The sequence below is a fragment of the Crocodylus porosus genome, unplaced genomic scaffold (genome assembly GCF_001723895.1).
Source record: "Crocodylus porosus isolate Cpor-Errol unplaced genomic scaffold, CroPor_comp1, whole genome shotgun sequence".
NCBI lineage: Eukaryota > Metazoa > Chordata > Crocodylia > Crocodylidae > Crocodylus > Crocodylus porosus.
In genome coordinates this window covers 111,526,521-111,539,916 of record NW_017728931.1, presented here as the reverse complement: position 1 = coordinate 111,539,916, position 13,396 = coordinate 111,526,521, and the positions used below count along the sequence as shown (strand labels likewise).

General features: G+C 41.6%; 1 long non-coding RNA gene across 1 annotated transcript; it reads right to left on the bottom strand.

Annotated features, from left to right (window-relative positions):
• Positions 1–3,394: 3,394 nt before the first annotated feature.
• Positions 3,395–12,953, bottom strand: LOC109315678. Its single transcript, XR_002102577.1, has 3 exons — positions 12,893–12,953; positions 12,603–12,689; positions 3,395–3,621 (listed from the first exon to the last, which is right to left on the bottom strand). It is a non-coding gene; the product is annotated as an uncharacterized LOC109315678 (long non-coding RNA).
• Between the last annotated feature and the right edge of the window lie 443 nt (positions 12,954–13,396).

Genomic DNA, 13,396 nt, shown 5'->3' with positions numbered 1-13,396 from the left:
TAAACATCAGGTTGGGAGGAGGAGAGTATTAGGGCCTAAACAGGTTTTTAAATGCTGTAACAGAAGGTAAGGTTTTTAGAACAAGGTTTTCCTTCACATTTTTTATTTCAGTATAGTGTTGATGACAGAAGAAATGAGGTAGGAGTGAAGTAAAGAGATCATCTTTTGGCAGGATGGTGACACTGTCAGTAATAAGTGAAAGGCTTTGGGAAGGGAGATGTTCAATTTGATGTGAAAAAAAGTGGGTGGGTGTTCAGGATTGGATTCAGTGACAAGTTAGAAATGGAGCTGTTAATCTTCTCCATCAGGAATATTTGAAGCCACGTAAAAAAGTCACCCAGAATGGCCTGTTGAGACTTCATGGGAAAAGGAAGCTTCACTAAAAATGACTAGGGGAAGTTCGAGCTTGGAGAAATTGACTGCTTAAAGGCAGGTAGCATAAAAAAGGAGAACAATGGCACTGAAGTAGCAGAGCTGCCTGGCAGCCAAAGTGGAATCCACAGCCTTGATTATGTCACTTAGGTCATCCTATTCATATCATTTTGGTGTATAAACTCCAGCAGGCTCATGAGAAAGCCATTAGCTTTCCAAGGAGGAATGTTAATGTGAAAAGCATATCTTAAATTCCATCTCAAATAATTAAACACTGAGTTTTGGTCTGCAGAAGGTACCTGTAATAGGCCAGCCCTCAGGCCTCTCTCCTAGACTTAGGAACCTCTTATGCACACTTTTTTTAAAAGGATCAGGGTAAGTCTTAAAAATGTGACTGGAGGAAGAAGTGCTATGTTTTTCTGTTTCAGCAGCTTGATGAGTAGAGCCTGATGTAAAAGACCTGGATTATATGCTCTTCTCAACCTGGGGGGACTTGCCTCCCCTGCCCCGCCATTGGCCCAGGATTGTGCTATAACTTCCTGTGGTACTTATCCTTGCAACTGGGTTACAGGTTGTTCTCCGGTAGAAGCACTTCCTACTCCTCCCATTCAAACTGCCACTTTACTGAGTCCTGGGTATGGCGACCAGAAAAGAAAAATGCCCTCACCACTGGGCTAAAGTTAAGTTTTCTCCCTAGCCTAACAACTCTTTCCCCCTGTACTTGGCTTCAGCAGAAGTTTGGTGGGGAGGAGAGTTCCCACACTGTATTCAGGGAATAGGAACACTCTTCTGGGAAATGGGAGATGTGACCTTGAACCCCCTTTAGGTCTTCTGCCAAACAGTGCAGCCTACATGAATTTTCAGACTCAGGACAAATTCAGGCTCTCTGTATTTGATGCCATAGTATCTTTTGTGGTTGGCGGGTTCAAGGTTATTACTGGGTTTTAGTTTTGTTTCTGTAGTTTTAAGCAAATTCAACATAAAACTTTCTATTCTTCCTTTTTATGAAAAAGCCATTTCTAGTCCATTTACAAGCAAAAGCAGCCACTCTGGATTTCTAAAAATGTCTGTGCCTGGGACAAAAATTACTGCCTCTTCCCCCACCCCCACCAGTGTGTAGCAGCACTCCCGTATTACTGTGTTGCACATTGCATTACCAAACAAAAAGACCAGGCTACTATCAGCATTCCCTATATTATACAAGGAAGGTTTCTGTTAGGCACTTAATTCCAGGAGAGACTTCCTGGCTGTGAATCCCAAGTGCAAAGAGACACTAAGGTCCCTAGGCACCCTACCCTTAACTTTATTGTTTGAGGCCGTTCCCCGCTCAGCTTACTTAATTTGATCCCATTCTTAGCTAAACCTGTCTAGGAAGTTTAGGTGCTTTGTACTTGAGTAGCCTGTGTAACAAGCTGCCTGGAAGGTCTCAGCTATAGTCATTGCAATATCCAGATTGTTTTTGTGGGTCTACCCTAGTTTGCTAATGTAAAGAAAATGTCAGCACAGGTGGAGCAGCACTTTTGGTCTAGTGTGCAAATTAATGCCACTCTGATTCATGTCATAATCACACCTTACCTGTTCATTAAAGGAGTGGTGAGCAGTCCTTAGATGGAAGGCCTCAGTCTTAAGATGCAGTCTTAAGATGCAATGTGGGGGAAGAAAACTGGCTGCAGCAAGCCCTTGGTGGCTTTTTTCCCTAATAGTACAGATCCCTCCTGGCAGGTGTTCTTAGTTGTGGGTGCCACAAGCACAGCTTGTACCAGAGGGTCTGGCCAGGGCCTAGGCAGGGGGTGGACTATGTAGTGACAAGGGTTAGACTTTGGAGACAGCCCCTTACAAAGGGATGTCTTATCGTGTGACGAATTTGAACATGATCCCTGGGGAGTAAAGAGAAATCAAGATGGAGGCAGCCACATGGTCTGTGCTAGAGGAAGCTCATGCTGTGGTATCATTAAAGGTCTGCTCTCTTTCTCATTCATAGTTGTCGTTGTTCAGTGTGGGATCCAGGTCATTACAGACTAGACACTAGAGCAGGTGTGGGCAAAATATGGCCCATGGGCTGGATCTGGCCTGCCAGGCAATTCCATCCAGGGCCTCTCCCTAAGCCCTCTGCAAGCCGAGCCCCGGGCGGCCTCTGCAAGCTGGCCTGGTTCTGGTTGCTAAGCAACCAACCCCCGCCCCAGTCCTGCGCTAGGGGGTGCTAGAGATGACAAGCTTCTTCCTGGCACAGGCTTTTGCTGGTGACTCCATAGCTGTTTCCAGCCTCCCTGCCTGCGAGAGTGGGGATTCAGGTAAGAGCCCCACTGGGCTGTGGCTGGTGACTCCCACTGAGGGCAAGGGGCAGGAGCTCAGGGGGCTGTGTGCTATGGGGCCAGGCTGGCTCCACGCCTGCCACCGTGTGTGGCTGAGGACTGGTGCGGGGGGGAGCTGCTATCAGGCCGGATGGGACTGACCCTGTTGGCTGCCACCATGTGCAGATCCAGGGACTGGCGCACTCCAGCGACTCCAAGGACTTCTGCCCCCCCCACACACACCATAGTCCCACACATACCCATGGCCCCCCCCACCACACTCCCAACCCTCCACCATACCTACGCACACACCCAACACTGTCCCACAGCCCCCACCCCAGCCACATGCTCCACAACCACACCCCTCCGTACCCAGTCCACCCGCCATAGCCCCACTGCACAAATACCCTCCACACCCCACCATACACGTACACCCCCTTGCCCCCACACAATATACAAAAGTAAGACTGTACTTTGAGCTATTATGTAATCACCTCTAGATACACTGTGTAAATGCACATAAATCAGGACAAAAATATATATATATTTAAAATAAGTTATACTAGATGTTTGATTCTTGTAGTATATTATAGTAGACTCCCGATTTATGTATATATTGCGTTCCTGAGAAACCTCATGTATGTTCAATTTGTGTGATTCGAGGTGAATTTTCCCATAGGAAAAAATAGAAAAGCAAGGGGTTGCGTTCCTTAGACCTGACATGTTTTTAACCAACACATTTATTATGTTACAGAAACATATTGTAACTATATTTATTCAGTTGCATTATAAGAAATGCACCCAAAAATACAAAATAGGCATACAACAATGTTCAGTCCATCTGAGTCTTCATCCAGGAGGAGCTGAGTCCAGGGGACTCGGAAGGGGAGCTGAGTCTTCATCCAGGTCGAACACACCAAAAGATGCCGGTGATATCTCTCAAGTGAGGGTGAATGGCCTGGAGGGAAGTTGTGGGTGAAGCATAAGGGGTTGAGAGAGCTTTTAACTGAGAGCATTAAGAGGAGATGCTGCTATCACCACAGCGATACTGAGACTGAGCGAGCCTCCAGCATCCTGCTTGGGAGCCCAAGCTGCGCGTAAGTCCATTTGACTCGGTTTGCGCATCTTGCAAGGCGTGTCTTGGGGTGTATTTTTCTGCTTGGGTGTTAATATTAATTCACGTAAACGTGAGACACGGGTAAGTTGAATATATGTACAACAGGGGTCTGCTGTATAAGGTTTTTTCCTGTTTCAAGATGGCAGCACCCTCCCTCCCAAAAGGAGTACTTTTGGGGCAAGGGAAGGACTTCTGGTGGCAAAGGTCGGGGGTTAGGGGGTGGGGCTTCCAGTCCCAAGGTGGCAAGCAGGGGGCAGGGCACCTGTAAAGGAGTGGGCTACCCTTGTGGCCCTCGATAGCTCACCAAACCTAGTTAAGCAGCCCTCCAGCCGAAATAACTGGACAACCCTGCACTAGAGGACAACTGGAGGTCCCTGCCAGCCCTGCTTCTCTGTGATTTCCCCTTCCCTTCCCCCAATGTGCCCCCTTGCCTCAGGCCCGAGACCTGCTCTCACTGCTCAACCCTTCAGTGCTAGCTGGGGGCCTGGCCAAGTCCCTTCCCCTCCTGTTCCCCACTCCCTCCACCCCCTCTCAGCTTCCCTCCAGCCTTCAGCCACTGCAAAGGAAAGGAGGGCTTGCTGTAGTGCTCCCCAGCTTCCGGCTTGGGCCGCTGCAGACATGGCTGCATTTCTGGAATCAAAAATTAATGTCTTCACTTGCTTGCAGGTTCAGTCTGTGCAGGTTAGATTAACTTGCACAAATTGAATCAATTCAGGCACAGGGTTTTTATGTCTGTACTTAGCCGAGATGACAGTCTCCTTGTCAGCTTTTCCAAGCAGGCTTTAACAGCCCCTGAGAAGCATCTGCAAAATTACTCCACTGTTTTCCTTCATACCCTTCCTTAAAACTCTTTGCTAACATGCCTTAACCACACACATTTAACAAACCACAATGATTTGGATGTTGATAAGCTGATGTTCTGGTCTGTTTTGCTGACTAATATTGTCTCACTGTTTTCCTTGTCTTCCCCAGTATGTTATTGTTCACTATCCTTATGGCCTGTAAGCTCTTTAGCCCAAGGACTATCTTTTTCTGTTCTCCTTTTGTTCAGTGTTTAATACAGTAACTCCTGTCCTATGACTGGGACAGTTGGGTATAATGGTAATGCACATTATTTAATTCACCTACCTTGGATACCTTCAAGAACTATTTGGATGCTTATCTTGCTGGGGCCATCTGACCCCAGCTGACTTCCTGCCCTTTGGGCAGGAGGCTGGACCTGATTATCTGGCAAGGTCCCTTCAAGCCCTAATGTCTATGAAATCTGTGAAGCCAGTCCAAGCTGAATTTTGTATTAGTCCACAAACGAAAAGGAGTTTGATCCATCACCCAAAATAATTGCCTTTGAGGGCTACTTCATCAGCATTGCTCTACAAGTTCAGTAAAGGCAAGTTTGCAATGGTGTGCCTAGATATAGGTTTGTCTTACAGGTGATGTCCATACTGTTTTCACGTAGATTGTGTAATGTAAATTTACCATTTCATAGATTTCATAGACATTACGGCTGGAAAGGCCTGACTGTCCCAGTCATAGGACAGGAGCTACTGTATTAAACACTGAACAAAAGAAGAACAGAAGAAGATAGTTCTTGGGCTAAAGAGCTTACAGGACACAAGGACAGTGAACACTAACAGACTGGGGAGGACACGGAAAACAGTGAGACAATATTTAATCCTCTGCACTTTTTGGGAGATGGGGTGATCTCATAAAGCATGTTAATCTTGTATCAGTAATACAAATAGAACTTCATATTTATTCTCTCCCATTATTTTGATAATGCTGACTAGAAATCCAGTCAAGAATCAAAGCATCATTATGCTTGCCTACTGTATAAACAAGGATTATATTTCCTGCTCCAGGAAGTATACAAACTATGGTGGGTATCAGAATAGACATTTTTGGGGTGGGTTTGGTTAATCAGGGTTAGTTTGGGGGTGGTTTTGTTTTTTTTTTCCCCCAAAAGCTAAAAAGCTTAAATATATATATTTTTAGAAGTCAAGAATGACAGACTAGCAAGCCTTTAAGTAGAATTTGGTCATACAGCCGGTCAGTAGCAGAGTAAGGCAAGGAATCCAGCTCTTCTGATGCCCGGTCCACTGATTTCTTCACAAAATCAGAGTGCCTCTGTGCCCAAATACTTTCCCATCTACTACTCCTTGAGCATGTCTACTTTTCTTCTGTTAGATCAGGGGTTGTCAACTGGGGTTATGCATACCCCTGGGGCTACTTGGGAAGGCCCCAGGGGGTACGTGGCAGCACTTTGTGCCCCTTTCAGCACTGGAACTTCTGGTTTTGCTGCCATGTGCTGCCGACACTTCCGATTTGGCTGCCGTGCCCCCTCCCCCCATCGTCGATTGGTTGCTGGGGCTCTTCCCCTGGCCCCAGCCACCAAGGATACACAGACCAAACAAGGTTGAAAGCCCCTGTGTTAGATCTTCTTTACCTCCAAGTAGTGGGGACATGAAGCGGCCACTGTATAACTGCACTCAGCACACCACACACTTCTGTCAGAGAAAGGACTTATTCAGCGGCAAATTTCTTGTGCAAAGGAAACTATTCTTAAACCACATTTTAAGTAGCCTTCCTTTAGGAATGGCAGCACTATAGGCCTTGCCTCTACTACCATGTCCTGCTTTGGACCCTACACTTCAAGAAAGATGTGAACAAATTAAATTCTTCAAAGTGACAAAAATGATTAGCCACCTGGGAAATGTGACCTATGAGGAACAGCTGAAAGAACTAGAATTATTTAGTCTGGAGAAGACAAGACTGAGGAAAGATGCGATAACATCAAATACCTAAAAGAGTAATTATGTGAAGGATAGAGAGAGATTATTCTCTGTGGTTGCAGGTGACAGAACCAGTAGCAGTGGTCTTGAATTGCAGAGGAAAATCTATGTTGGATATTGGGAAGAATTTTTGCAGTATAAGAATTGAACTAGATGACCCAAAGAGGTTGTAGAATCTCCAACCTTGAACGTTTCTAAGAGCCGGAGAGATAAAAAAGTTTAAATGGCATGGTTTAGTCAGGGATGGTCTTGCCTTGGGCAAGGGTTTAGATGAGATAATTTCCTAAGGTCCTTCCAACTTTTCTGTTTTTATAAATCTAATGAATAAATTCCGCTGTAGTTTATATCACACTGTTTCAGCTAAGTATCTTCTGGCATGTTTTTCACCTTTTCTGTTACAGTGATGTAAATGCTAGTGTTACCAACCCTAAACCTTCATAAAATCTATTAAATAGATACTGAAAATCATGATTGACCTAAAATCATGAGACTAAATAAATACATTTGAGTTTTCTTAGCTTGTCTACAGGTGTTTTGAACTTTGGAAGGCAGTATCACATTTTCAAGCCTTGCAATTATGAGAGCTCTAAATTTAAATAAAATTATTAACAGTCAGTCCCGAGGCGACACTAACTGTTGGGGCACCTTTGATATAGCCTTAACTTTCCTTCGTTGTTCCCAGTCTTTCGCAATCTTTGTCCAATCAGTTTTAATCTCATCCAGTCTTTGATGTTAATGGTCCAGCTTGTCCTACGTCTTCATCTTCTTTGTCCATCCAAAGCACCCTGCAGGATGGTGTTGGCAAGGGTGCCAGGCCTTCTTGTTACATGCCCAAACCACTGTATCTTTCTTCTTATGATTTCAAATAAAGGTTTATATCTGCCAACTTTTTGTCCCATTTGATCTTTCACAGATTCGCTTGTTCTATGTGCAGTGTAGGGTACGTAAGTCTTGGGAAGCACCACATTTCAAAGGTCTCAGTTCCTTTTTCCAGTGCCCTAGTGAGTGTTTGGTTCTCGCAGCCATAGAGAGTTGTTGAAATGACTAGTAGATGGTGTTTTGTTTCCATTGTGATGTTGCTGCTAGTCCAGATGTCCTTTAGCTTTGCTAGCTGTCCAATAGCAATGACTATTGTCTTTATACAGAAAACCTATACTTCTGTCATGGTTGCTTCGAGGTATTTAAAGTGTGTCAATTTTTCTAGTTTCTCATTACTATTTTTTACTGAGACATCATCATTTCTGTTGGCTGAAGCTATCATTACTTTGCTCTCCTCTGCCCTAATTACCATTCTCTATCTCTGTAGCTTTATGCAGTCTTTCTGTTATTTCCTTAAGCTCTTTTGCAGTTCCAGCTATTAGATCAATGTCGTCGGCAAAACAAAGGTTGCTAACTTTGCGTCCTTCAAATGACAGTGTCCAACAGCGTCAGTGTCAAATAAAAGTGTAGAGTATCTTAAATTCTTATACACTCACTAGACTCCAGGAGTCCAGCCTCTGCTCTCTGTATTATTTTTTAAAATGTGGTTGGTTGAGGAAAACCTTGTGATTTTCTGATTTAAGGCTCCATGGGGGCCTTAATTAGGCCTTCCTTGCTCCAGAATTTGAACAAAGAAAGTACAAATACCATTTCCCTTGAAATCCAGGTGGTTACTGAGTAAGTACTGAAGCTGCCAGAACAAGGGTGTTGTGGGCTCTGTTATCCACAGTAATCTATCAGAACTGTGTACGTCCACCAGGGCCTCAACCTAGGAAACTAAAACTAGACAGCTAGTCAGCAGCATCCAGTTTAGAGAATATAAAGAGAATATAAATGTTTCAATTCCATTTTACTTACATATGAGAATACTTTTTAATGGAGGATTTACAGATCTGAGGGATAATAAACACCTCTTCCCAGCTCTATATGTCATAATATTAAGCAAGGCTATCTCCACTACTTCCTTCACAAGCCAATGTGCTCTACAAATTCTTTCAAAACTACAACTTAAGATTGCATTTTTGTATGAGATAGGGAAGTGAGAAAAGTGATCAGTTGACTTATGCAGGGGGTTGGACTTGATAATCTGCTGAGGTCCCTTCCAACCCTAATATCTATGAATCTATAAAGACAGGAAAAATAAATAGAAATAAATAGATAAAAACGGATGGTGTTCCAGATTTCAGGGGGAAAAATCCATTCATTGCACAGTGTTCAAACTTAACATGAACAGAAAATGCCTCCTAGATATATCTGATTTTGTGTTGAAGTTATATACACAGATGGCATTTGAAAAAGCAGTTGACAAAACAAGCATTCAGACAGAATTATAACATTGGAGTTGTTGTTAAGGAAGGAAGAAAAATTTTAGCAGGAGCTATCTAATGTGGCTGCAGTCACTCCCATGCTTTTTGTGCATGGCAAATATTATTACACAGCTGTTTTCCCCATACAGAGATTTACAGCTGTGAGCCATATAGAATTATAAGCAGTTTATCTCTATAATGTGTTGTTTCAGTATGTCACTCTGCAGACTTTCACAGCTTTCCTTTTTAAACCAATAGAGGGTACTCTTAAACTACAACTGCTATGAAGACATTGTGCTTGCTATGGTGAGCCAGCATTTGAAGCGCACTGCAATACAAAAGAAGATCAGGAGAAGTAACTTTAACCTTTTAATGACAATGTCTTTCAACTACAGCAAAGTAAAAATAATATGCAGTGTATACATTTCCCATAAGCACAGAGGAGAAAAGGAATCCTCAAGGTCACCCAAAATGCCAAACTAATATGATCATTCTGAGGGTGTGCACTTTTATGTAAAGGCTGAATATTATACATGCAGGTAGCCCAGCTGACTTTATGCAGCTACTAGCACATAAGATTAAGCTTCTGCAAAAGAGTTTGTAGGCTCAGGGTTCATAGATATTTATAGAAAAGTAAATTACTAAAACAAATACAGTTCTTTTAGTATGAATTAAGTAATGGTTTCTAGCCTAAAAAGGAAGTGATAGAGTAACACGTCTGTATATCTTCTTAGGAATGTAATACAAAGGAGTGATTAATGCCACAAAACTTCAAAGCTATCCCAAAAGCATTTGTTATGTACCTGTTGCACTTTATATCAGGCTACAAACAAGCAATTCACTGTGCTTGAAAGGATTTAATAGATCCAAGAATAAATTGTACGTTTGTTTTTAAACTTTCAAGTTATTTCTCTATGCACCTAGTGTTTTTATCTTGCTACTTCACGATACAAAAATAATTTATTTAATTAAAAGTATGAAAGTTTTGCCCTCTGTACTCTGCAACTGCAAGTCCCTGTCCCCACCAACCAATTGTACTCAGCATCAAATCCTGTTTTTATTATTGGCAGTTTAAGTCTCTACAAATTGGAAGCAGAGTGATAAGGCAACCAGAAACACCTGGACCTCTTCATGATTCTTATTGGCACTTCTGGGGATCCCCAAATTATTAAAGTGCTAAGACTAATAGACCCACTTTTATGGTCAATATGCAGTCCAACACTACCTGTGTAAAATGTGCTATTATAGAAGCTGGTGGCTCATTAGGAGCAAAATAACATTGTTTTCTACTGTAGTCCTTGCCTTGACACTTCAGCCAGTTAACCGTTTTTTTCTTCTCAAAACTTTCTATGGATGCTGTGGTGAAGACCAAATGCAGTATAGTTGCATTGTGGGCTGTACATTTGCCATAGGAGCTTTGATTTCATTTTTTTATAAATTGGCTATTACAAAAGATTAGGGACTGGTCAAGAAGGAATTAGTGGCTCTGATATAGACCAGGCTGTGCATGTTTGGATTGCATGGTGAGAAAGGTGAGATCATTCATTTATTACTTAGAGATTTTTCATTTTCCAAATATTGCTCACTTTAAACATGATATTCACTTTTTAACTGCTCTGTGCCATTCCTATGGATACCACAAACAATACTTTAAAATGTACATTATCATTATAGTTGTTGTTAACACAAACATCATTCACATTCCATTTGAGGTAGGGGACTTGTCTACAATTTGAAATCTTCATGCTTTATCTTTGTATAGATTTCATGCTAACTTTTAGATGCTAGCTTCTAAAAGTTAAATCCAAGCAAATGCATACAGTAAAGCAGATGCTTAACTTTAAGATGGTAAACAGTCCTGCTGCCTTCAGTACAACTGCTTTTGCAGTTAAATTTAACATGCACAACTTTTTTAGCAGTGATAGTGTTCTCAGGTAGCAGCTAAAGGGTCATGTTAGAGAGAGACACTAATGTACAGTGGCTGAAATACTTCAGTCTAGAGGACACACTTCCACAGAACACTTCCCGTGTTGTATTTAGAATATGTACTCCAAATCCAGAACAGGGATGTGAACTTCTGTGATTGTTAACAGTAATGTAAAAACCTGCCAGTTTCAGAATAGTCAGTATATAAACAAGAAAATAAGTTACTCCTGAAGAATTCTCTTCCATTACTCTAAAAATGTATATTTGCCAGGGAAATGATCCTCAGTCATATTGCAATCTCACTATTGGCTTAGGTTTTTCATTATGATAATATTTGGACTTTGCATAACGTAAAATAAGAACAGTGTTTACATGAGTAAGGAGTACAGTACTGGAAAGATGCAATTATATGAGTTAATGTTCCTTGAATAGCAGCTGAATAAACTTCCATGGGAAATTTAATTTATTTATGAACTGAGTTAAATGGTTCCAGGAAAATCTTGTGCTGTGAAAAAAGTCTGGCTATTCCCTGGGGTACAAGGAATATTTATCATGGGATCACGATATCAGTGTTTGCCAGTGAAAAGATGGAAGTGCCATGCTTATTCTTAGTCCCTGTGTTTACAAGCAGAAAGAAAAACAAAAAGCACCATGTTGGTTACTCAAGCTGTTGTATACAAGGTCCTGGGAAAGCCTTAAAAAGCATTACAGTTCTTAGTGGCAGATTGAGTAATGAGATGACAGGGATTCAGAGGAATGTCATTAACAGCTTTGAGAAGTGGCTTATGTTGAGTCTGAGTAATTACAAACACTTCATCTTCGAAGGGTGTTACTTTCTAAATATGCAGGAATTGAATAATTTTCCTGATAGAGTGGGCCAGACTCCAAGATGATTTATCCCCCAGAGAGACCTTTAAAGTCAATGGGATTATAGAGAACTCTCTCAAATGAAGTTACAAGACAGAATCAGAGATCTGGATTCTACTTGTTCCTCTGCCACAAAGTTCTCATGTGACTTTTGGCTAGTCACATCAAGTCTCTCTGCCTCAGTTTTCCCAGTCTATAGTCATCCTTACTTTTGACCTACTTAGAAAAGGGCTAGCAGTGTTTCAGTCCCTGACAGTTACCCCAAGACTGGGGTATCCTCTAATGAGGATGGTGAAATTACTTCTATAGCAAGTACTCTGTACTAGGGTGAGGCGGTCTGGGAAAGGGGAGCATTAGATTTATCATTGTTTTAGATAATCCTCAGCTGCCATAGTGACCTCTTGGGACTACTACCAACTAATTTAATTTACAGTGGCATTCATTGTTTTCCTAATTTATTCTGGGGATCAAGCCAAGCACACTGTAGCTACAGGACTTAAAACCACCTTTGCATACTCCTCTAAATTGGGCCATATAATCCTGCACCAGAACCAAAGCTTTAAGTCTTTATGTGAACACATGGAAATATTTTTTTCTAGTTCTTACAAATGCTGTGATATCTAAATCATTAATATTTGAGTGGAACACTCAAGCTACCAGAAGTCGTGTATGAACAGTAAAATAGCTACAGAAGTTCAGTTATTGTGTGCATGGAATAGGGGCATATATGTGATATCAGTTCAAACCAAATTGAGAATTAATGTGGATTTTGTAAGGATATAAGGATGATTCTCTTTTTTTTTGGCAAGAACTTGTGCAAATGCACCCATGGCAGAAAAGATGCTTTTGATTATACAAGGATTGGTCATATGTTCATAGCTGGAATTTACATAGCCCCTTGTTCAGGGAATTGGCAATTTGCTGTATTCCCATAGTAGTAATAAAATATACTTACAGCAGAGATGACAAAAATCCATGAGAAATGTGCAAACACGTGCTCCCTACTCCTCTCCCAAATGGAAACTTCTGTATTCTTCCTTTTCTGAAACACAGTTTTTAATGAAAACAAAGCTTGTTGGAATCTGGCATTAGTTCCTCTTCCTTAGCAAAAAATCTATTTTTTTCTTGAGAAGTTGTGTTAAGAAATACCAAACTTCATGAAATTTATTTATGAAATACCCAGCTTTGATGGCAACTGATGAATATTTGGATGACAAGTGATTAAGTATTTGCGCAAATACTTACTTCTGCTACAAAGGTCCTGAGGATAGTTTTCAGAAAGCAGGCTCGCATGTACCGGACCCCTTAAATTAGAAATTGATTCTCAGAATTTTGACTAGAGAATTGTTCAATCCAGACAAAAATTAACATTTATTTTTCTATTTACAAACAGTAATGTGTTACATATAGATGGCCCCTTGCATTCTCAGAGCATTGTACAAACACTTACCTAATTAGTAGGATTTGTTCATATGCACAATGACAACAGGTGTCAAATAATGGCTTCCAAAACCAACTGATTTTCAGTGATATTGATTAAGCAATGGTGATTTTTTTTCCTCTATGGATAATTCCCAGACACTCCCTCCCCCCCCCCCCCTATCCAAACTGCAGCATTCCTTCTACAGCATTTTCTCCTTGAATTCACCTGCAGCCACTTCACAGCCTTCTTGAAGCCTCTGCAATTTTTGCTCTTTCCACTCCCAGTCTCAGCATACCTTTCTCAAGTCCTTATCAAAGTCCCTCCAG